At 36.2% G+C, this 23,146-nt stretch overlaps 1 pseudogene; it reads left to right on the forward strand.

Moving 5' to 3' along the window:
• Nucleotides 1–22,012: 22,012 nt before the first annotated feature.
• Nucleotides 22,013–22,724, forward strand: LOC100013276 (ras association domain-containing protein 5-like; annotated as a pseudogene).
• The last annotated feature ends 422 nt before the right edge of the window (nt 22,725–23,146 follow it).

Raw genomic sequence — 23,146 nt, forward strand, 5'->3', positions numbered from 1 at the left:
GCCGTGACTCTTTAAAATGGCTACTGCAAAAGATATAGTTATGGTTTGCACTATGTAAAGGAAAACATAAATATGCTGAAGCAAAGCCATAAACATATTTGTGCATAGGGAGTAACCAATGCTTCTTCCTTTCTCTTTTTTCAGAATAATGTGAGAGTACAGAGCCTCTTCAGATTTTAGGAAACAAAACATTGCAGGCAATTCTATGTGTAAAACAAATCTAAAGACTAAGAATAAAGTTCCAGAAATGAATCAAATGCAGACAATTTTGAATGTAGCTCTTTATTAAGTGTTCCTTTTATATACATTCATTCCCTCAAGCCATCTATAAAGCATTTGGTGGTCACTGGATTTCTGGAACAACTACTTATGATGTACCAAACCAAGGTCACTGATGGTGGCTTTCTCCCTTGTAAGTTGGTTTTCAGGCATGATTTTAGCCATAAATTGGGGACTTCAGAGAGGGCTAGCTTGGAAAAGTGCCTCTCCGAATCCTGTCTGAGAATGAGTAAAGATTTTTGTTTCTTTAGGTAGCTATAAATCTGTGAGTACAGTTTATTGAATACATTTTTCAGGTCACAGTAGTGAGACAGTCAGAATTGAAATAGTTCTGTGTGAGCTTCTGTTTTAATCCACGCTGTGTGAAATGAAATCATCCTGGACTGGGTCCAAATAGTCATAAGATGTCTAGGAGATCTAGCCATTTAAAAATATTGGTTAAATGATAATAATTAATGGCCAGAGATCAAAAACTAAAAACTTTTCAGTTTAAGGTGTCTTGACTTTTTCATGCAAATTTCTGAAGGGAAGTTAGAATCATTAGAGAATGTATACACGATGATCCTGTTTTCTTCTTCTTGTTCAGTTATATCTCACTCTATAACTCCATCTCATTTTTTTTCTTGTCAAAGACACGATATTAATATGCCATATATTCCTGCAGCTCATTTTATAGATGATAAAACAGAGGCCAACAGAGTTATTGAATTGATTAGGGTCATACAGTTAATAATTCTGAGGCTACATTTGAACACAGGTCTTTCTTAAACCAAGCCATGTACTCTATAGACTGCACAACTTTGCTGTCCTGGACTCTATTAAGTAACTCATTAATAATATTAGTTTAAGAAAGGAAGTTATTTAAGTTCATGTGGCCTTAGGATTTCATTATCACAAAGGAATTTAAATTAGCTTATAGTATGATGAGTTATTATAAAGTATCCATGTCCCCCGTTTAGGGCAAGAGTTTTCCAGAACATTTTTCTGAGATCCCTTCAAGTAAAGTACTCTAGAACTCAAAGAAATAATATATTGCTTAGAACTGTTTCATTTGACCAGTGAGTTCATTGCAAATATGACTCCAGACAAGAATATTTCCTTTCAAAATAATCGCTTTTGAGTTTTATAATGTTTTACACTAATTGTTCATTAATTACTTATTTTACAATCATTCAAAATGTTAAGTTTAAAATTCTATGGAGACTGTATTTTAATTTATAATTATTTTTTAAATAAATTAAAAGATCAGGTCAGAGAGAGAAGACATGAGCCACATTGCCTGACTGTTTCTCTTCACAAGCCTCCTCAGTTAGTCAGCACTTGCCAGAGCTTGTGCTCCCCTAGCTAGCTCATCTCCTTGTCCTTTCTATACCAAAGAGACTTTTTATTCTCTTTCCTGGGACCTGAAACTTACAACTTCCATGATTGATGCCACTTTATTCAGTCTCACTGATTAGCCAGGCTTGACCTCAGTCCTGGCCAGAGAATTTATTTTGGATGACAGGAGTCATGGGACAAGGGACTAGCATCTTCCAAATGGAAAGAGCCACAAGACTTCTGTCATCCTCTCTAAATGTGCATGCATGTTCCTTATATAAATAAGATTCAGGCCTTGTTTTTAAGCTAATCTAGCTGTTGGGACTAAACTGTAACCCAATATACTAGGAAATGGGTTCTCAAATTCAATATAAAACTTTCCATTTAAAACTCCAAAACTTATCTTAGGGTACCAAGAAAAATGGATATAAACTGGTGTTAAATTCTCACATTTTCTTACACTATTTTCCCAAAGTTTTCTTAAAAATGAAAATAAATACAGACAATATAACTTTATAACATATGTATCCTAAATTAAAAAATAAATAAATTTAGGATTGTCAGCTACTAATTTTATTGAAGAATAAGATGTCTTATGGTGCATTTAAGGGGTTGTAGAATCTGATTATTTTACATTATAGAAAAATATAAATTGTGTCCCCAAATTGGAAATTAATCAATGTATATGAGTAATTATAATAGAAGTAGAAACAGAAAGTAGCAGATTAATTGCTGGGTATAGATTGAGGAAGACCTGGCTTCAAATTCCAATTCTGATACCAACCTTGGTGTGTCTCTTTTAATTGCTTTAAATGATTTCCTAAAATGAAACTACTAAGTCAGAGAGTTTCACCAATTTGCATTCATGAAATGAGGTCCCACACTGGGACTTCTCTATACTTATAAAATCAAGTATCATTTGCTTCTGGGATAAATGGATTTATCCATCTGATTATAATACAAATTAGAGGAATACCATGCAGAAAATAATATTTATCTTGGCTTTTACAGGATGTTCAAGGAAGACTAGTACCTCTGGTATGAGGGCTTGGAGAACCCTTCTCAGGGATGCTTTCCATCTTTGATGTCCTTCTGCCAACCAGCTCTTACCTTGGCTCCAAGAAGCTATAGGATTTGAAGTGGCCACACCCTGGTAAAACTATATTGGCAGACAGCTTAAACCAGGTTGAGGCAACCTGAAGAGCCTCAAACTTCTTAGTGAGTTAGGCTCTTAGGCTCTTAGGCTTCTTAGGCTGTCTATCACAAGCCTGTGAAAAGTTCCCCCAAGTAGAATGTGCAGAGGAGAATACTGTGTTCCAATAGTCATGAAGGTGGTGGAAGCAGATGCTATGGAACATTGAGCTTGGTTAGACATCAAAAGAAGCTAGTCATCCTCTGCATCTGGATCCATTCCCATATGTCTTGACTTCTGTCTTGCCATTGGACTTCAGTAACTTTTGGAAGAGAGAGTGAGGCTGAAGACTTTGTGCAACCTTGCTTCGCTTAAATTTAATGTATGTGGTAAAATACTCTTTGAAAATGAAGAATGGACAACAATAACAATGATTTATCTTTAAATTTCTTTATTATTGAATACATGGTGTAAAAAGTAAAGTAAAGGCCTGTGGTCCATTTTGGGGAGGAGAGGGGGAGGGGAGGAGAGAGAGAGCAAAAGAGAGAGAGAGCAAAAAGAGAGAGCAAGAGCAAGAGTGAGATTTTTTCCCTTCCACTTTCTAAATCACCTCATGGCCATGGTATGTGATCTCGGAGGGTGGGCTCCCAGTTTTAGATCAATAACAATAAGTAATAGAGATACTTTTCTCTCCTGGTAATCTTCCTACCTCCATGAATACTTCTAAGTCTAAGAGTACATTCTGTTCTCATCCTAAAACCATTGATATCTGCCCCCCACTAGGGCTCTAACCTGGGCCCTCTTCTCATGAACCTCTAAACTATTTCACTTGCTAATCTTTAAAAGAAACTTCTATGGATTTAATTATGATCTCAATATAGATGATTCTCTGATCTATTTATCCAGTCCAAACTTGTCTCCTGATCTCCAGGATTCTGTCTCCAAACATGTCTAAAAGTGACCTCATTATCTTTCCCCCAAAACCAGAGATGTGCTGAAGAAAACTGATTTTCATTGTGGACATTTACCTATTAATTTGGCAAATGCTTCAAATCATGACTTGATTTATTATTTTGTTGATTATCTAGACTTTTTTAAAAAACTTATAGAGAAATGATAGTAATCCAAATTAAACTCACATGTTCTCTGAGTCCTTTTTTTCTTCTAGAGATGAAGGTGTTAATCATTTTCCATCATACCACTGCCTGATTCCCTACCTTGTTCCTAAATTTTTCTTACTGATAATGACACAATCATCTTACTGGTCAGCCCAAACCATAATTTAAGTGTATCATCTCTACTCCATGTACTTTCACTAGTTTTTCCTATTCCTGAATTGCTTCCTTTCTTTGTGCCTCATGATTTTCCTGGCTTCCTTTAAATCTTGACTAAAAATTTCCCTTTTGCTAGAAGTCTGTCCCCTGAAATTATCTCCTATTTATCCTGATTGTATTTTATTTTGTAATAGAGGAATTGGTTGGTGGTAAAAAGGATAGAGGAGGAATGGATATCTTTCCCCTCAAAGCAGGGTCCAGGAAAGGCATCAGGTAATTGAAACTGGCGCAAAGAGAGGAGAGGGAGTGAGTAGTTTCCCCCTTTAGCCTTCCCTCTTCAGCTATGGCTGCTCTCACAAACTGATTCATGACTTCCTCCAATACTAGTATCTAAAGCTTCCTCTTCAGGGAGATTACTCTCCTCAAGTTGTCCCACTCATACTTGAGTCAATTTGGGAAAGACAACAACTTTATTATAAACTAAATCAGCTCAAGTAACATAAAGAAATGGCTAGCAGGAAGGGAACTGGTGAGGAAAGTGAGGGTAGGTGTCCTAATGTAACTTCACCTTTCCCCTCTCTCCTCATGTTGGGGAACATAGGCATTGGCAGCCTTGGGGCCCCTGAGATTCAGGCTTGGCTGCTCCTGGTATTGTCTCACTGGCCACAGTCCTGACCCAGGGCACCAGGAGCTGTGACATAAGTTTGACAGAGGCCCAATGTCTTCTTCATTGGTCAGTTCAGTTGGAAGTTAGTGGGGGGAAGGATGTCCTGCCACCAGGAGAGGAAAAAGTGAATATTGCCTCAGGAGAAAAGTCTTGGCCAATCCTCTCTCCCAGGCTTCTCAAGATAGAGAGACCTAACTGAATCTCAGAATCTTCTGGCTTTTCAAAATTCCAGACCTCCTGGGGCCTCTCCCCCATCAAGGTGAGAAGATTCAGCAGCACTTCAGCCTGTCACTTTTCCTTGAGTGCAAAACCTCTGTCACAATTTGTATATACTTGTTTTCATGTCGTTTACCTCATTCCTTAATGATTTTTTTTGATACATGATTCATATGCTTTATGACTCAATCATTTATCCCTGTGTAATTCATACATGCATCCCCATATCCTCCTTAGGGGGGGAATGTATCATTATTTTCCTCAGGGGGGCAGGGGGGGACTATGTTATTGTTATAAACTTTGACTTGAATTTGAGCCAAATTTAGAACAAGAGACTACTTCCCAGAAACTAGAAGGTGCTGTGAAGATAACTGCATATACTGTATTAGAAGATCCAGAGAGAACTTTGAGATATGGCAAGTTTGAAATTTGGGGGGATGGGTTGAATGCTTTTGTTTGTTTGTTTTTTTGATTGTGTACTGGTTATCTTTTTTTTTTTTATTTTATAGTATTTTATTTGATCATTTCCATGCATTTTTCATTAAGAACAAAGATGATTTTCTTTTCCTCCCTCCCACCCCCCGTGGCTGACGCGTGATTCCACTGGTATCATATGTGTTCTTGACTTGAACCCATTGCCATGTTGTTAGTATTTGCATCAGAGTGTTCGCTCAGAGTCTCTCCTCTGTCATGTCCCCTCAGCCATTGTAGTCAGGCAGTTGCTTTTCCTCAGTGTTTCTACTCCCACAGTTTGTCCTCTGCTTATGGATAGTGTTTTTTTCTCCTAGATCCCTGCAGATTGTGCAGGGACATTACACTGCCACTAATGGAGAAGTCCATTACGTTCGATTATACCACAGTGTGTTTGTCTCTGTGTACAATGTTCTCCTGGTTCTGCTCCTCTCGCTCTGCATCACTTCCTGGAGGTCGTTCCAGTCTCCATGGAATTCCTCCACTTTATTATTCCTTTTTGCACAATAATATTCCATCACCAACATATACCACAATTTGTTCAGCCATTCCCCAATTGATGGGCATCCCCTCGTTTTCCAATTTTTGGCCACCACAAAGAGCGCAGCTATGAATATTTTTGTACAAGTCTTTTTGTCCCTTATCTCTTTGGGGTACAGACCCAGCAGTGCTATGGCTGGATCAAAGGGTAGACATTCTTTTGTCACCCTTTGTGCATAGTTCCAAATTGCCCTCCAGAATGGCTGGATCAGTTCACAACTCCACTAGCCATGAATTAATGTCCCTACTTTGCCACATCCTCTCCAGCATTCATTACTTTCCATAACTGTCATGTTAGCCAATCTGCTAGGTGTGAGGTGATACCTCAGAGTTGTTTTGATTTGCATCTCTCTGATTATAAGAGATGTAGAGCACTTCTTCATGTGCTTATTAATAGTTTTGATTTTTTTATCTGAAAACTGCCTATCCATGTCCCTTGCCCATTTATCAATTGGGGAATGGCTTGATTTTTTGTACAATTGATTTAGCTCTTTATAAATTTGAGTAATTAAACCTTTGTCAGAGGTTTTTATGAAGATTTTTTCCCAATTTGTTGTTTTCCTTCTGATTTTAGTTACATTGGTTTTGTTTGTACAAAAGCCTTTTAATTTGATGTAGTCAAAATTATTTATTTTACATTTTGTGACTCTTTCTATGTCTTGGTTGGTTTTAAAGTCTTTGCCCTCCCAAAGGTCTGACATGTATACTATTCTGTGTTTACCCAATTTACTTATGGTTTCCTTCTTTATGTTTAAGTCTTTCACCCATTTTGAATTTATCTTGGTGTAGGGTGTCAGGTGTTGATCAATTCCTAATCTCTCCCACACTGTCTTCCAATTTTCCCAGCAGTTCTTATCGAATAGTGGATTTTTGTCCCAAGACCTGGGATCTTTAGGTTTATCATATACTATCTGGCTGAGGTCACTTGCCCCCAGTCTATTCCACAGATCCTCCTTTCTGTCTCTTAGCCAGTACCAAATTGTTTTGATGACTGCTGCTTTGTAATACAGTTTGAGGTCTGGGACTGCTAGGCCCCCCTCATTAGTGGTTTTTTTTTTCATTATTTCCCTGGATATCCTTGAACTTTTGTTATTCCAAATGAACTTTGTTATGGTTTTTTCCAAATCAGTAAAGAAATTTTTTGGGAGTTCCATGGGTATGGCACTAAATAGATAAAAAGTTTGGGTAGGATGGTCATTTTTATTATATTGGCTCGTCCTACCCATGAGTAGTTAATGTTTTTCCAATTGCTCAAGTCTAGTTTTAGTTGTGTGGCGAGTGTTTTGTAGTTGTGTTCATATAGTTCCTGTGTTTCTCTCGGGAGGTAGATTCCTAGGTATTTTATTTTGTCTAAGGTGATTTTGAATGGGATTTCTCTTCCTAGTTTTTGCTGCTGAGCTGTGTTGGAGATATATAGAAAAGCTGATGACTTATGTGGGTTTATTTTGTATCCTGCAACTTTGCTAAAGTTGTTGATTATTTCAATTAGCTTTTTGGTTGAATCTCTAGGATTCTTTAAGTAGACCATCATGTCATCTGCAAAGAGTGATAACTTGGTCTCCTCCTTGCCTATTTTGATGCCTTCAATTTCTTTTTCTTCTCTAATTGCTACTGCTAGTGTTTCTAGTACGATGTCAAATAACAGAGGTGATAATGGGCATCCTTGTTTCACGCCTGATCTTATTGGGAATGCATCTAGTTTATCCCCATTGCAAATGATATTAGCTGATGGTTTTAGATATATACTGTTTATTATTTTTAGGAATGACCCTTCTATTCCTATGCTTTCTAGTGTTTTTAATAGGAATGGGTGTTGTATTTTATCAAAGGCTTTTTCTGCGTCTATTGAGATAATCATGTGGTTCTTGTTGGTTTGCTTGTTGATGTGGTCAATTATGTGGATGGTTTTCCTAATATTGAACCAGCCCTGCATCCCTGGTATAAACCCTACTTGATCATGGTGGACGACCCTTCTGATCACTTGCTGAAGTCTTTTTGCTAGTATCCTATTTAAGATTTTTGCATCTATATTCATTAGGGAGATTGGTCTATAGTTTTCTTTCTCTGTTTTTGACCTGCCTGGTTTTGGAATCAGTACCATGTTTGTGTTGTAAAAGGAGTTTGGTAGAACTCCCTCTTTGCTTATTATTTCAAATAGTTTGTATAGTATTGGGATTAACTGTTTTCTGAATGTTTGATAGAATTCACAGGTGAATCCATCAGGCCCTGGGGATTTTTTCTTAGGGAATTCTTTGATGGCCTGTTGGATTTCATTTTCTGATATGGGATTACTTAAGAATTCTATTTCCTCTTCTGTTAGTCTAGGCAGTTTGTATTTTTGTATATATTCATCCATATCACTTACATTGGTATATTTATTGCCATATAATTGGGCAAAGTAATTTTTAATGATTGCCTTAATTTCCTCTTCCTCAGAGGTGATGTCCCCCTTTTCATCTTTGATGCTGTTAATTTGCTTTTCTTCCTTCCTTTTTTTAATTAGATTGACCAGTACTTTGTCTATTTTGTTTGTTTTTTCAAAGTACCAGCTTCTTGTCTTATTTATTAAATCAATAGTTCTATCACTTTCAATTTTATTAATTTCTCCCTTAATTTTTAGGATTTCTAGTTTGGTTTTCTGCTGGGGGGTTTTAATTTGGTCACTTTCGAGTTTTTTTATTTGCATTTCCAATTGATTGATCTCTGCTCTCCCTAGTTTGTTAATATATGCACTCAGGGATATGAATTTACCTCTGATTACCGCTTTGGCTGCATCCCAAAAGGTTTGAAAGGATGTCTCTCCATTTTCATTTTCCTTGATGAAATTATTAATTGTTTCTATGATTTCTTCTCTAACTAAATGATTTTGGAGTATCATATTGTTTAGTTTCCAATTAGTTTTTGATTTGGTTTTCCATGTACCATTACTGATCGTTATTTTTATTGCCTTGTGGTCTGAAAAGGCTGCATTTATGATATCTGCTTTTCTGCATTTGTGTGCCATGTTTCTGTGACCTAATGTATGGTCAATCTTTGTGAATGTGCCATGTGGTGCTGAGAAGAAGGTGTATTCCTTTTTTTCCCTATTTATTTTTCTCCATGTGTCTATTAATTCTAATTTTTCTAAGATTTTGTTCACTTCTTTTACCTCTTTCTTATTTATTTTTTGATTTGATTTATCTAAATTTGATAATGGTTGGTTCAAGTCTCCCACTAATATGGTTTTACTGTCTATTTCTTCCTTCAATTCTCCTAGTTTCTCCATTAGAAATTTGGGTGCTATATTATTTGGTGCATATATGTTGATTAGTGATATTTCCTCATTATCTAAAGTCCCTTTTAACAAAATATAATTACCTTCCCTATCCCTTTTGATCAGGTCTATTTTTGCTTTGGCTTTATCAGATATCATGATTGCCACTCCTGCCTTCTTTCTGTCAGTTGAGGCCCAGAAGGTCTTACTCCATGCTTTAATTCTGACCTTGTGGGTGTCTATCCGCCTCATGTGTGTTTCTTGGAGACAACATATGGTAGGGTTTTGGATTCTAATCCATTCTTCTATTCGTCTATGTTTTATGGGTGAGTTCATCCCATTCACGTTCAATGTTATGACTGTCACTTGTGGACTCCCTGGCATTTTGATATCCTTCCCTAATTCTAACCTTTCTTCTTCAGCTCTACCTTTTAGTCCAGTGATTTACTTTAAATCAGTCCCCCTTGTATTTCCCTTTCTACCCCCCTCCCTTTTTATTCCCTCCCTTATTTTCCCCTGTAGTCTTTTTAAAAATCCCCCCCCCCACCCTCTCCCTCCCTTGTACTGCTTCCCTCCCCACCAGTCTGTTTTTTACCCTTCTACTCCCCTATAGGGCACAAATCTATTCTCTTCCCCAATGGATTGGATTTTTCATCCCTCTTTGGGTCAGTTTCAAAGTACATAAGAGTTGAATATTTCCTGTCTCCAACCTCTTTACCCTTCCAGTGTATCGATGTTCTCCCCCCTCCCGCCATGAGCTTCTTTGTGACATATAAATTTACCCCCATTTGTTTCTTTTCCCATTTCTTTTAGTCATAACCTCTTTTCTTTTTTAGCTTTAGTCATGTATATATATATATATATATATACATACACATGTATATGTATTTATGCATGCATATCTCTTTATACCTATTTATGTCTTGTCCTTTCATCCTATACAGTTTGTCACTGTTCCCTCTGAGTGTAGTTCTTCTAGCTGCTTAGGTGATAGCAACAGTTTTTAAGAGTTGCCAATGACCTCTTTTCTTATAGGGATACATATTTTAACTTATTGAGTCTCTTAAAAAAAACCTTTGTTGTTGTTATTGTTTTTCCCCTCTTTTTTAATTACCTTTTGATGATTCTCTTGAGTTCTGTGGTTGGACTTCGAATTTTCTGTTCAGGTCTGGTATTTTATTTATGAATGCTTAGAATTCCTCTGTTGTGTTAAATGACCATACTTTCCCCTGTAAGAATATAGTCAGTTTTGATGGGTATTTTATTCTTGGCTGTAGGCCTAGTTCCCTTGCTTTCTGGAATATCATATTCCATGCCTTTTGGTCCTTCAGTGTGGATGCAGACAGATCCTGTGTTATCCTCACCATGTTTCCATGGTATCTGAATGGTTTCTTCTTGGCAGCTTGTAATACCTGTTCTTTTATCTGATTGTTTTTGAATTTGGCTATAACATTTCTTGGTGTTGTCAGTTGGGGATTAAAAACAGGGGGTGATCTGTGGATTCTTTCAATCTCCACTTTCCCTTCTTGTTCTAGGATTTTGGGACAGTTTTCCTGGATAATTTCCTCTAGTATTATGTCCAGGCTTTTTCTTTTGTCGTGGTCTTCTGGTAGTCCAATTATTCTTAAATTGTCTCTTCTTGAATGATTTTCTAAATTGTCTGTTTTGTGAATGAGATGCTTCACATTTTCCTCAATTTTTTCATCCTTTTTTTTTTGTTTTATAGTGTCCTGCTGCCTTGTGAGGTCACTTGATTCTAGTTGTTTTACTCTGGTTCTTAAAGATTGGATTTCATCTTTGGCTTTTTGGTCGTCTTTTTCCTTCTGGTCTGAGTTTCTTTGAAGATTGTCTTTCATCCTCTTTATCTCGTCTTTCATCTCCTTTGCCTCATCTTTCATCTCCTTTGCCTCATTTTCCGGCTGGATGATTTTGACTTTCAGGACACTATTTTCTTGTTTTAGTTCAAGTGCCTCTATTTCCAGATGACTTATCTTAATTTTTAAGTTCTTTCCCCAATTGTCTTCAGCCTCTCTTAGTTGTGTTTTGAGTTCTTCCACAGCCTGTATCCAATTTGCTGGGATTTCTGGTTTATCATTTGCTGATCTCTCCCCCTCTGTTCCATTTGGTGAGTAGTAGCTGTCTATTGTAGTTTCTTTCTTCTGTTTCTGTTGTTTGTTCAAATTCACCCCTTCTTTCCTCCCTGTATTTGTCTGTGCTCTTGTTCCTCTCATTTTTTTTTTGTTTTTTTAGGGAATTCTATCATTCTCCCCTCTTGGAGCTTTAACAGAGGATCTCTTGGTGTAATCTCTGAGGGAGGGTTGTTGGGGGTTTGAGCTTTCCTGTCCTCTGGAGGCTTTTGATTGGCTTAAAGTCCAGCAGTCAGTGAGGATGTATGGGGAGCCTGGGCTTCCCTGTGTTCTGGAGACTTTTGATGGGATTGAGTTCAGCTTAGTTGGGCTGGGTTTATTCTGAGTTTTAAACTTCCTGGATGGCTGGAGCAGATATGGGGGATCTCTAAAGCTCTGGCCAGGCTGCCAGGTCTATGCTCCTTCTAGGCTGCCATCTTGACTTCGCCTCTAGGTTTCTGTTTTTTCAGAAGACCCAGCTCTCTAAGGGGGGAGGGGTTGTGGCTTGCCTGGACTCTGAGGGCTCCTGATGAGATTAGGTTCAGGTGGTGTGGGCCAAAAGATCTCGGAGCCAAAAAAAGGAAGAAAGAAAGAAAGAAAAAAAAGCAGCCACCTCCTCTTCAGCAGTCTGTGTTGAGTGCCCAGAAACTGGCCCGGGTTACTTTCAAGGAAAGCTCTTTGGAGCAACCCTTTTGCCAGCCCTGAGTTTTCTGTCCTTTCAGTAGCTCTGAGGGCTCCTGATGGGATTAGGTTCAGCTGGTTCTTTCAGAAGACCCTGCTCTCTGAGGGGGGAGGGGTTGTGGCTTGCCTGGACTCTGATGGCTCCTGATGGGATTAGTTTCAGGTAGTGTGGGCCAAATGATCCAGGAGCCAAAAAAAGGAAGAAAAGGAAAAGCAGCAACTTCCTCTTCCTCAGTCTGTGTTGAGTGCCCAGAAACTGGCCCGGGTTACTTTCAAGGAAAGCTCTTTGGAGCAACCCTTTTGCCAGCCCTGAGCCCTCTGTCCTTTCAGTAGCTCTGAGGGCTCCCGATGGGATTGGGCTCAGCTGGTGCCCCAAAGCTGGGACCTCCCCCGAGACCCAGATGGAAGAACCCAGCCAGGGGGCCACAGGCTTCCCCCTTCTCTCAATGCTTCCCTGCCGTCTGTGTTGGGTACTCAGGAGACTGGCTCGGGTTGCTTTCAAGGTGAGTCCTCAGAGCCCTGAGGTTCCCGCTGCTGCCTAGGGCTCAGCACTCTGGGTTGGGGGGGATGGGTCCTGGGACCTTCTTTCTGTCTACCCCTTAGATCCGAGTGATCTAGGGTTCTGGCTTTTGGGGTGTGGTACCTTTTGATCCAGGTCCAGGAGGAGGTTTCCCCAGGTCTATCCTGTTGTTCAGCTTGAATTTCGGTGGCCTAGAAGCACTCTGTTTGTGATCGGTAGGGAAGGGTTTCCGAGGTCTGAACTTTTGCTACTTCTACACTGCCATCTTGACCGGAAGTCTCTCCTATGCTTTTGTTTTTGAATGTACACTCTTATGCCAAAGGGGACTTCCCCCTAATTGGCTTTTTGTCAATGCACCTATTATTGGTTTTGTTCCTTTTCCCTTTTATTTTCCTTTTTATCCCCAAATTGTTAAAATTTCCCTTTAAAAACTATAATATTTGTACATACCTCTAGTTAAAGTTATAAGTTAGTTATGTTTTAATGATCCATTGTGGAGACTGGCTCCCAAAGGATCACAGGGGAATTGTATTGCTTTAGAATCTTGAACCCTAGAGACTACATTTCCTACAATCCCCTTTTCCTTTTCCTGTTTGTGTGTCTCCTTATCTGGGGGGGGGGGGTTTATGTTTCTGTTTCCGCCCACATGGGCTCTGGTTCCATGGTAGAGGAGGGAGAAGTGGCTTTTTGGTTTTTGCTAGCCTTACTTCTTTATACTTCAAGATAAATATTTAATAAATATTATTAAATATAATGCTTAGAGTACTGGATATTAATTTTAATCTTCACATTTTTTTCTACCCAGTATTTAGAGCAGCTAGTATAGAGTGCTCAATCTAGAGTCAGGAAGACTCATATTCCTGAGTTCAAATTATGTATCAGAGATTTATTAACTATGGGATCCTGGGAAAGTTACTTAACCTTGTTTACCTCAGTTTCATCATCTATAAAATGAGCTGCGATACTCTGGAATCTCTTCCATAAAACTCTAAATAGAGTCACAAAGGGTCATACATGACTGAAATGACTGAACAACAATAATCCTCAATTCTTAGCATAATTTCTGTACAAAGTAATCATTTATTAAATGCTTATTGAGTGATTGATTGATTGATCTTAATGATACAGAGCATATTCATATATGTTTCTAGTATCTAAAGCTAGTTTGGTTATTAATCCCTGTGGATAATGGGTATTGAATGTAGGGTTTGGGGAGAAACCATATATATAAAAGAATTGCTCAATGTTACTCTAAAACCCACTTCTGTCATACTCCTTTCTCTACAGGTTGTTCAGATGGCAAGTCTTTACCCTTCTAGTTTTGTTCCTTTTGTATATCAAAAGCTTTGCTGTGTTCTTTTGCTTCTTTGTATGTTGTGTACCTTATCTTTTCCCATGAAGAATTTCTATTTTTTAACAGTAGAAAATGCATTTGAATCATTTCTCTAGAAATCTTGGAAATGAGACTTTATTAGAGAAATTTTCTACAGTTTATTTTTTCCAGCTGTTTCCTTTTCAATATTAGTTATTTTGGATTTTTGAAAAAAAATTAATTATATGTAATAAAACTGTCCATCTTATGTTCTGTAATGTTATCTGTTTGATAATTAATTCATCTAATCAAAGATGTCAAGATTGCTTTCATTCTTATTCTTCTGATTTGTCTAAAATATAGTATCATACCCAGTTGGAGAGTATTTTAGGATTATGTAAGACTTAAACTGTTCAGTTTTCCAGACAATTTTTGTCATATTTTCTTGCCCTGAAGGGATGAAGTCTCTGAGGTTTCTAAAACCCTAAACTGCTATTTTTTTATTTTGTATGTTATTCCCCTACTCTTTCCCATCAATTCATAGTAACAACTTTTTAATAAATACTAACTTGTAATAGTTTAAGATTTGGTTTGTTTATACTCCTTCCTTCCCACTTTTTATTATTTCCCTTGACATTATTGATATTTTCTTCCTCTGAATGAATGTTCTTGTTATTTCTCTAGTCCTATAAAGTAATATTTAATAGTTTGATTGGTATGGTCCTGAGTAAGTATGTTAGTTTAATTAGAATTGTAATTGTTATTATATTGACAAAGTAATTTCAATTTCTCAAATTTTTAAGTAGTTTTGTTTCTCTTCTCCATGCTTTTTCTTGTATTCATGTAGTTCTTATATTCATATTGATAGACTACCAGTAATTTACAAAAAGCATATTAACCAGAATGTTTCTTTCTATCTCTTCCATATAGGTGTTCTCAAATTGGGTAATTTGTTTTACATTTCCTAATTTCTTATATTTCCCTCTTCTGATTGAAATATTAATCTGATTTCTATCTTACCTTCAAATACCAGATAAAGTTATTCCTCTTCTATAAAATATTTTTCTACTGATTAAAATAATTTATTTTCTCTAAAATTCTAGAGTTCCTCATAATTGAGAGTTTCTCCTAATAACTCAACCTAATTCCTTAAAAAATGAATTAAAGACAAAAAAGAAATAAACAAAAATCCTATTAAATAAGAAAGATTAATAAAATGGTTTTCTATTTCCAGGTTGTTTTAGCAACTGATACTAAGAATATTTGATTAAGTATTTTGTGTACTAGCAATAAATTCCAAGGATAGCAGAAACTGAAATATACTACACTTCTACATTCAAGACCATTTTAAAATCATATTCAATGGATCAAATCATGCGTAACTTTTCTATAAACTTCATAATCTACATGCCTCCTACTTTTACAGTCTTCCTATTTTTAACTCCTCAACATGTAGTGGGTGATCTGATATAAGTTTACTGACTTCCTTACAGAAGACACTCTATCTTTCACCTGTATGCATTTTCACTAGTTGTCCCCCATGCCTGAAATTAATTCTGTCTCTTCTCATTCTATTCTTCTGATTTCCTTAGCTCTTTCAAGTCTTGGTAAAATCCCACCACCTATGAGAAACATTTTCAATTTCTTGTTCATACTAATGCCTTTCCTATCTAAGAAATTGTTATTCTCTCTCCCTCTCTCTCCCTCCCTCCCTCCCTCCCTTCCTCCCTCCTTCTCTCCCTCCCTCCCTCTCTCTCTCTCTCTCTCTCTCTCTCTCTCTCTCTCTCTCTCCCTCCCTCTCTCTCTGTCTGTCTGTCTGTCTGTCTGTCTGTCTGTCTGTCTTTCTCTCTCTCTCCCTCTATGTCTGTCTGTCTCTCTGTGTCTCTCTCACATCATAGAATTTATTTGTTGGCTGACTGTTTAAAAAGGCTAGGTATTATGTTCAGTAAAATTTTGAAGATGTATACTAAATTTTTTACATGTGGTTAAGATTTTCCAATTATGTATAATGCCATGGTAACATATTCCAAAAGAATAAGATTCACAAATCTGCAGTAAGTGACTATGGCTGTGAAGTGAAATTCGAAGGTCATTTCAGAAGAGCAAGAAAAATTTGCTAGTGTGCTAATGTAGATTTGTCCAAAAATACAACCTAATTTAGTGAAATGTTAACATCATTTAGAAAGATAAAAACAACTCCAAACTGGAGTTTAACAAAAGTTCATTTTTTTAATCTCTGCAGTGTGAACAAATATAATCCTGTTTTACCTGACAATGAAAAATGGCATAGTTAACTGAGACTGCTGGGGAAAATAGGGAAAACATTTATAATGATAGATATTTTTGAAAAAAAATAATAAGAATTTGAGAACTGTCTGAGATCCTGAAATGTAAAGACAGTAGTTCAAAGGAGAAAAAAAAGGGAAAAAAGAAAGGAAACAAAAGGACTGAACTAAGGCAGAAAAAAAAGAGAATGAGGAAGGCCATTTTGCACTGTAAGTATCTTGGATTAGAATGCAGAGTTTGAAACTACTGATTATATCTACATTTTCAAAGACGGAAGAAAGTTCTAAATAATTAATGTTTTTGCCCTAACCTCATGGTATCTATCTTTTAACAAATATTGATATTCATTTTCCCCAAACATTTATGATAACCTTACCTTCCCCTCAATCACAAAAAGGTCAGGAAGGGACTAGCTAAGGATAAATACAAATACTTTTAGGTAAAGGAGCCAAGTTTCTGCCTAAATGTCTAAATTCTCAAACCTCCGGCTCAGTACTATTATGATTGCAAATGTAGGCTTAAATTTAAGTGCCAGGAAATAGCAGAGGAGAGAATTGTATGGACCAGAGAGGGCTATAATATTGACACTATATTATAAATAAGCTGAGTCTTATAACATGGTATTGCTGAGTAAATCCTGACAGTAAAAAAAGAAACTTGGAAAAACAAGGCAGTTAAAAGTATTAGTGAAGCCACAATGATACATACATCAATTTTATACTACATTCAAATGTTTGCTGATCTGTATTTGAAAGTGAAAATGATACATAAATCAAAAGCTGGTAGTGATTAATTTGTGCTACATATGGAATGTTAAAGTCTTAATACTCCATTGAATTGGAGCAACATAAATTTAATGCTCTTTGTCTCCAAGGTGGGAAGAAAGTGTAGATTGTATTGACTTATAACTAGTGTGAGAGCACAATATTGATTCCTGTGAATTTAGGAGAGTATGTTAGTACATATTACTACACACCAGATTATGCGAATAAATAAGACCATCTCAGAGCCTTCCTTCAAAGAGCCAAGTGGGACTTAAATATTATCTCTGAAATTTTAAAATAAAGATGTAAATTTTTTTGACACTTATTTTTATTTTCTTCCGTTTTGCTTTGCTTTTGTTTTGATGGGTTTTTTTTTTTTGTACTGTGTATACTTCTCAATTACAGTAAAAAAAAAAGTGAATTGGATATGAGTGGGTAAGGGAAAAAAACATTTTGTTCTATTTCTGTTCCAAAAGAGGTTCAGTTTGGGTGAATTTTTTTCAAAATTAAAGCATTTACAACAGTGAGTAACTATGGATAAAAAATTACTACAAATGGACTAAAATTATCCATGATGTTAGGAAGAAAGAATAAGTATTGATTATAACAATTTACATATGCAGCATGTAAAGACTTACTAGCATTGATAATATAATAGGTGGCAGGGTGGCACCATGAAAGAGAACTGAATTTGGAATCAGAAGATCTAACTTTCAACCTGTATATCTGGCATTTATAATTTGTCACTGTGGTTGGTATATAACCTCTCTGAGATTCATTTTTCTCATATGTAAATTAGGAAAATGTGGAATAGATGGTCTCTAACATCTCTTCTAGCACTCTAACTGTTTTTCTATGAAATTCATTTAAAATCTAAATGTTTTAGCTGCTTCAATCTTATATTGAAACAATCTGGTATTAATCACAGCACTTAAATCTGCCAATGTTCTAGGTGACTGGTAGTTTCCCAGATTGAGAACTGGGGAAGATGTTACAGGTCACCTATTTGATACTTTGTATATTCTAAAGGATATACAAAGTAGAACCAGAGAAGAGGAAATGGTTGCTGCAGGTTATACTGTTTATATGGAGAGAGGCAGGGCTAAAATTCCAATCCAGATTTTCTGATGTCATAGTCAGTATTGTTCTCATCATTCCCCCATACTGAAAAAATTCCCTCAAAGTTTGGAGACCCAGAAAATGTCATGGACAATCCTCAAACTTAATAATTAGACTCTAAATTATAGAAGCTTGATAATATCTAGGATAAATCAATAGACAAAGAAAAGATTTCATGTTAAGGTCAGGCTGATAGCAACAGAGAGAGAGAGAGAGAGAGAGAGAGAGAGAGAGAGAGAGAGAGAGAGAGAGAGAGAGAGAGAGAGAGAGAGAGAGAGAGAGAGAGAGAGAGAGAGAGAGAGAGAGAGAGAGAGAGAGAGAGAGAGAGAGAGAGAGAGAGAGAGAGAGAGAGATCAGAGACTCCATTTCATTTTCACTATTCCAGGCAGGAATCTTCATTTTTTAAAAAAAATTCATTTATTTATTTAATTAATTTAGAATATTTTCCATGGTTACATGATTCCTTTTCTTTCCCTCCACCTCCTCCCTTCCCTGTCCCATAACCAACAAGCAATTCCACTGGATTTTAAGTGTATCCTTGATTAAGACCTATTTCCATATTATTAACATTTGCACTAGAGTGATCATTTAGAGTCTACATCCCCAATCATATCCCCATCAACCCATGTTATCGATCAGTCGTTTTTCTTCTGGGTTTCTACTCCCACAGTTCTTTCTCTGGATAAAGATAATGTTCTTTCTCATAAGTCCCTCAGAATTGTCCTGGATCATTGATGTTGCTGCTAGTAGAGAAGTCAATTACATTTGATTGTGCCATGATGTATCAGTCTCTGTATAAAATGTTTTCCTGCTTTTATACCTTTTGCTCAGCATCAATTCCTGGAGGATGTTCTAGTAGGAAGCTTCATGCTTAAAAAAATAAAAGTTCATATTTGTGATTTCTACATCTTGCCTACATTTTTATAATAAATAATGTTATAAGACAAAGGAAATCACTATTATAAACCGGACAACTAAAATCATCAATATGTCAACTGATGTCCATGAATATTTTATCCCATATGTTAGAGTATCAATAGTCATTATTCACAATAGAGTATAAATTCCTTGAAGCCTTCCTTAGACTATTATGGCTACCACACTAGTGTTTAAATGCAATATTTAAGTAAAGTGTTTACTGGTTATTTTTTAAAAGATCTTAATTAACTCTTCATTTAAAAAATATTTTAACAATGTTGATAAAGACTATCAACTTTTAAATAATCTTATAAGGAGAGATAATAAGTAAACTTTTATGCAAACACTTAAGAAACCCTTTTTCAGATTTTTTTCCAATTTTTATATATCTATTATATTTTTCTTCAAACAAGAAGTGATTACTGATTAATTTCAAAATCAATGCAGTCTGTACAGTCAGTAAAACTTCAAGACTTCAGTTGAACATTTGTCAGTTTTTTTCCTTCATTAAATATGAGTTCTCATACAATTACTGAACTAGTTATTGAATTTTTACAGAGGCACACTTCTTGAAGAGAGCACTCGTTTCACTATAATCTTTGTATTCACAGCCTCTGATAAAGTGCTAACACTTGGTAGACACTTGATAAATGCTTAATAATTGATTGTTGATGACCATTACTCAAGCCTGGAATTTACTCGCTCTTCATATTGGCCACTCAAAATCATATTCCTTCAAAGGGAACTCTTATCAACAGATCTCTCTAATTCCAGTATATTCCTCTCAACCTTAATTGGTATTTACTTGGTATATGTTTGTATATTTATAGCTACATAGAGGAAATAAGTATATGTGTATATAAACAACTTATAGCCATATGCAAACCCCATGTTTATGTTTACATATACATATATGTATACTTTATACATAATAAACTCTAAACATATTAATGTATGCATATTATATATATATGTATGTGTGTATAGAGTACATAGGTCTTTTATATATATATATATATATATATTTATGAAAGGAAAGAAGGAAGAATGAAGGAGTGAAGGAATGAAGGAACAAAGAAGGAATAAACAAAGAAGACAGGAAGGAAACAGAAGTAAAATATCTTGATAAATATAAGTACCTTGATGGCAGAGAATATTTCATTTTTGAATTTATGTAAACAGGACTTGGCATAATGCCTAGCTCAGAATAGTTGCTTAAAAGGTGATCTTTGATTAGTTTTTTGACTATTTGTATTAACATATGTTTGGGAGCCAACCTTCTAGTGCTTTAGACTAAAATAGACAACATTCAGACACCAAAAAAAGACTGCTGCTAGACCATACTTGAAAATTTTTAGACTGCTATTACCTGCCAGCATTTTTATTTCACTGCTCTAGTCTTGGAAGGGGATAGTATGGTGAAGAGGAAGTTTTACAATAAATTAATAATATAGCAAAGTTTAGCCAAATAAGTGTAGAAATAGTCTGCAAAAGAATTATAGCTTTATACTGTTAAAATTACTTTTTTCTATCTGATCAGTTACCTCCTATTACATAGCATGCCTAGTAAAACATAATATGAATTCTGATATTATGCCACTAGATTTATAATTATAAACCTGGCCAGAGTCCCTCCAATTATTGCTTCCTCTAATTTTCCTACAGGAATGAAAACATTATCTAGAATATCTGAATACCATTTAGAATGTTTGCTCTTTGCCCAGTATGTCCTCTCTCAACAGGAGAAGAAGATTTTGTATTCTCTTGGCAGGGAGTATTCTTTTCAGGGAGTTTTCAATGGACGTTTCATAGAAAGTGGAAGCAAGTCCATTAGTTCTCTATTGGGGTGGCCTAATCACAAAGCTGTTTGATGTGCAGAATCAGAGGGTGGTTGAGTAGGCTAAATGTACTTTAGCACCATGGATCTTTTCATACAAATGCAGGGGACAATTATTCCCTCAGGTTACAAATTCTTTTATTTTCACCTTCATTGATTCACCACTGGTTGTTCTACTCAAATGAGTGAGCCCTGACTCTTGCTTCTTTGCTTTCAAACCTATATATGTCCAGTTATCAACACTAGTTTTCTTGAGCTACCAGAAATTATTAGAATTACAATTCACATTTTTATATATTTAGATGTAACATCAGTTAAACTCCATTTTGTGTTTTAGATAGATATTATTTAACTATTCAGAAAGGTATTTTAAAGCATTGTCTCCCCTGAAGCATGAGAATTCTGCATCTAGATCCTCATTTTCCATAACATTTTAATAGTTTTATACTTCTCTAACTTCAAGATAAGATTTTATGTGCCTAAGACCAGTAACATGTTTTCTTCCCTCCATTCTGAATTCATTTAAATTAAATATTATCTTCTTAAAATTGACAGTTCCAAAAAATCCAGATGTCCAATAATAATTTAGGATATGAAATATGATTAGGCATTGATGTAATCCTTTATTGGTAGTTTTATTTTTATCATTAATACAAAGCTATAAAATTACTTTACAGCAGGCGGTTCTGAGTTTCTACTCTTGGTTGCTGGGAAACCATTATTGCTGATTACCATAAGTCATTGCTAACTAGAATATCAAATGTCTTTCTGTGCTAAAATGCCAGGAAGATAGATATGACTTTTAGAAAAGAAGCAATATGGCATGTAGTGGATGAAGGCCCATTGACTGGATTTATTGGAAACCATACAATATATAAATTTTGAGATTTCTTTTTTTTACTTCTTAAAATATGGGGAGCACTATACTCCTCACCTTGTTCCACAAGGTACATGACTGGAATTATAGACAATTTTAATTGCATAAACTACTGTTAGTATCTACTAATAGTTTAAATAAAGCTGGAAATGGCATATCATTTAAATCATTTGTGATCTCATCCCTAAGGCATTTACTTTATAAGCAATTTCCCCTGAGGTCAAAGTGTAGTAGAAATGATATAAAAAAAAAATCACTGTGTTTCAAAGCTGGAAGTCTCAGAAATTCTGTGATCTATCCTAACCATCTAGTGCAAGGAGACATTCAGCAACATACATTTTAAGAAAATTCTGTTTGGTCTTCTCTTCTTTCTACTCCAATGGCACCTAGCATTAGAAAGAAGATGGAAGCCCTGAAAAGGATATGTTACTATCTTGTTTTTGCCAGGACCATGTTCAGGCTGAAAATGTCAGCAAAGGAATGGAAGAGGAGAAGCCCCAGGTCCCCACACTTCATGAAATGAAACAGAAAATAGACAACTACAATAGCAAGGAGAAAAACTGCTTATGCATGAAGCTGAAGGACAATGGCACCTATACAGGCTTCAGTAAAGTGTACTTGTAACTTTGGGGGCCAATGACTGTGCCAAGTCTATGATTCTGTCAAAGAGATGAACCTGGCAGTCACCCCTGACAAGAGAATGTCCTACTACTTGTCCTTGGATGTCTTCAAGTAACTGCACATCAGCAATACCACCACTGTCAGCAAAGACATCTAGGCGTTACTCAAGAAGAAAACCTCAAGAAGTTTGCTCTATTTAAGTGGGCATGGAAGGATGGACAAGTGCTATTTCAGAAGTTCTCCATCATTGACTGTCCCTTCTACCTTCATCTGCTGACTGGCTCTGACAGAGATATCCTTAACTTTGGGCTAAAGGAAAATGAGATAGAAATGGAGTAGTATTCCTTATTCATTCCAGAGTTTCCAGAACTTCCTAACCATATTGGAAAAGGAAGAACAGAACAAAATCCAGCAAGTACAAAGAAAGTTCAAGCAAATACTGTAAGAAATCTTGAGATCCACACAGGGAAAACCAGGCAAATGCTGTCTGTCTCCCTTCCCTCCCTCATCTTGAAACAGCTCCAAAGGAGAATAGATTGGTATCTTCATTTTGCAAAAGATACTTTTCTCAGGACATATCTGACTGGGCACTCTTGTGCTCACCCTCAAGTTGTTTCAGATAGGGGAGTAACTTAGTTTTCTTTTCTCCCCTCCATACATTACCACTTGGTCCCTAAAGACATTGCTATGGAAGCAAGACTGGTATTCTAATAATTTTTTTTTTTCTCACTGTATCAAACAATAGGTGATTCAGTAACTCAATAGTTGTCTTGACAAATCACCAATATAGGACCCATCACTCTAGTTAGCAAAGGCAGAAGTGGGAAAAACAAGGGGAATTATTTTAAAGTAGTGCATATTTCTTTCTGGACCTTTGTTCTGTTCTGGTCCTCTTCCCACACTTCTATAGAACAGCTTTATTTATGGAGTCATAGA

This window comes from Monodelphis domestica, chromosome 6, assembly GCF_027887165.1.
Source record: "Monodelphis domestica isolate mMonDom1 chromosome 6, mMonDom1.pri, whole genome shotgun sequence".
Lineage (NCBI taxonomy): Eukaryota > Metazoa > Chordata > Mammalia > Didelphimorphia > Didelphidae > Monodelphis > Monodelphis domestica.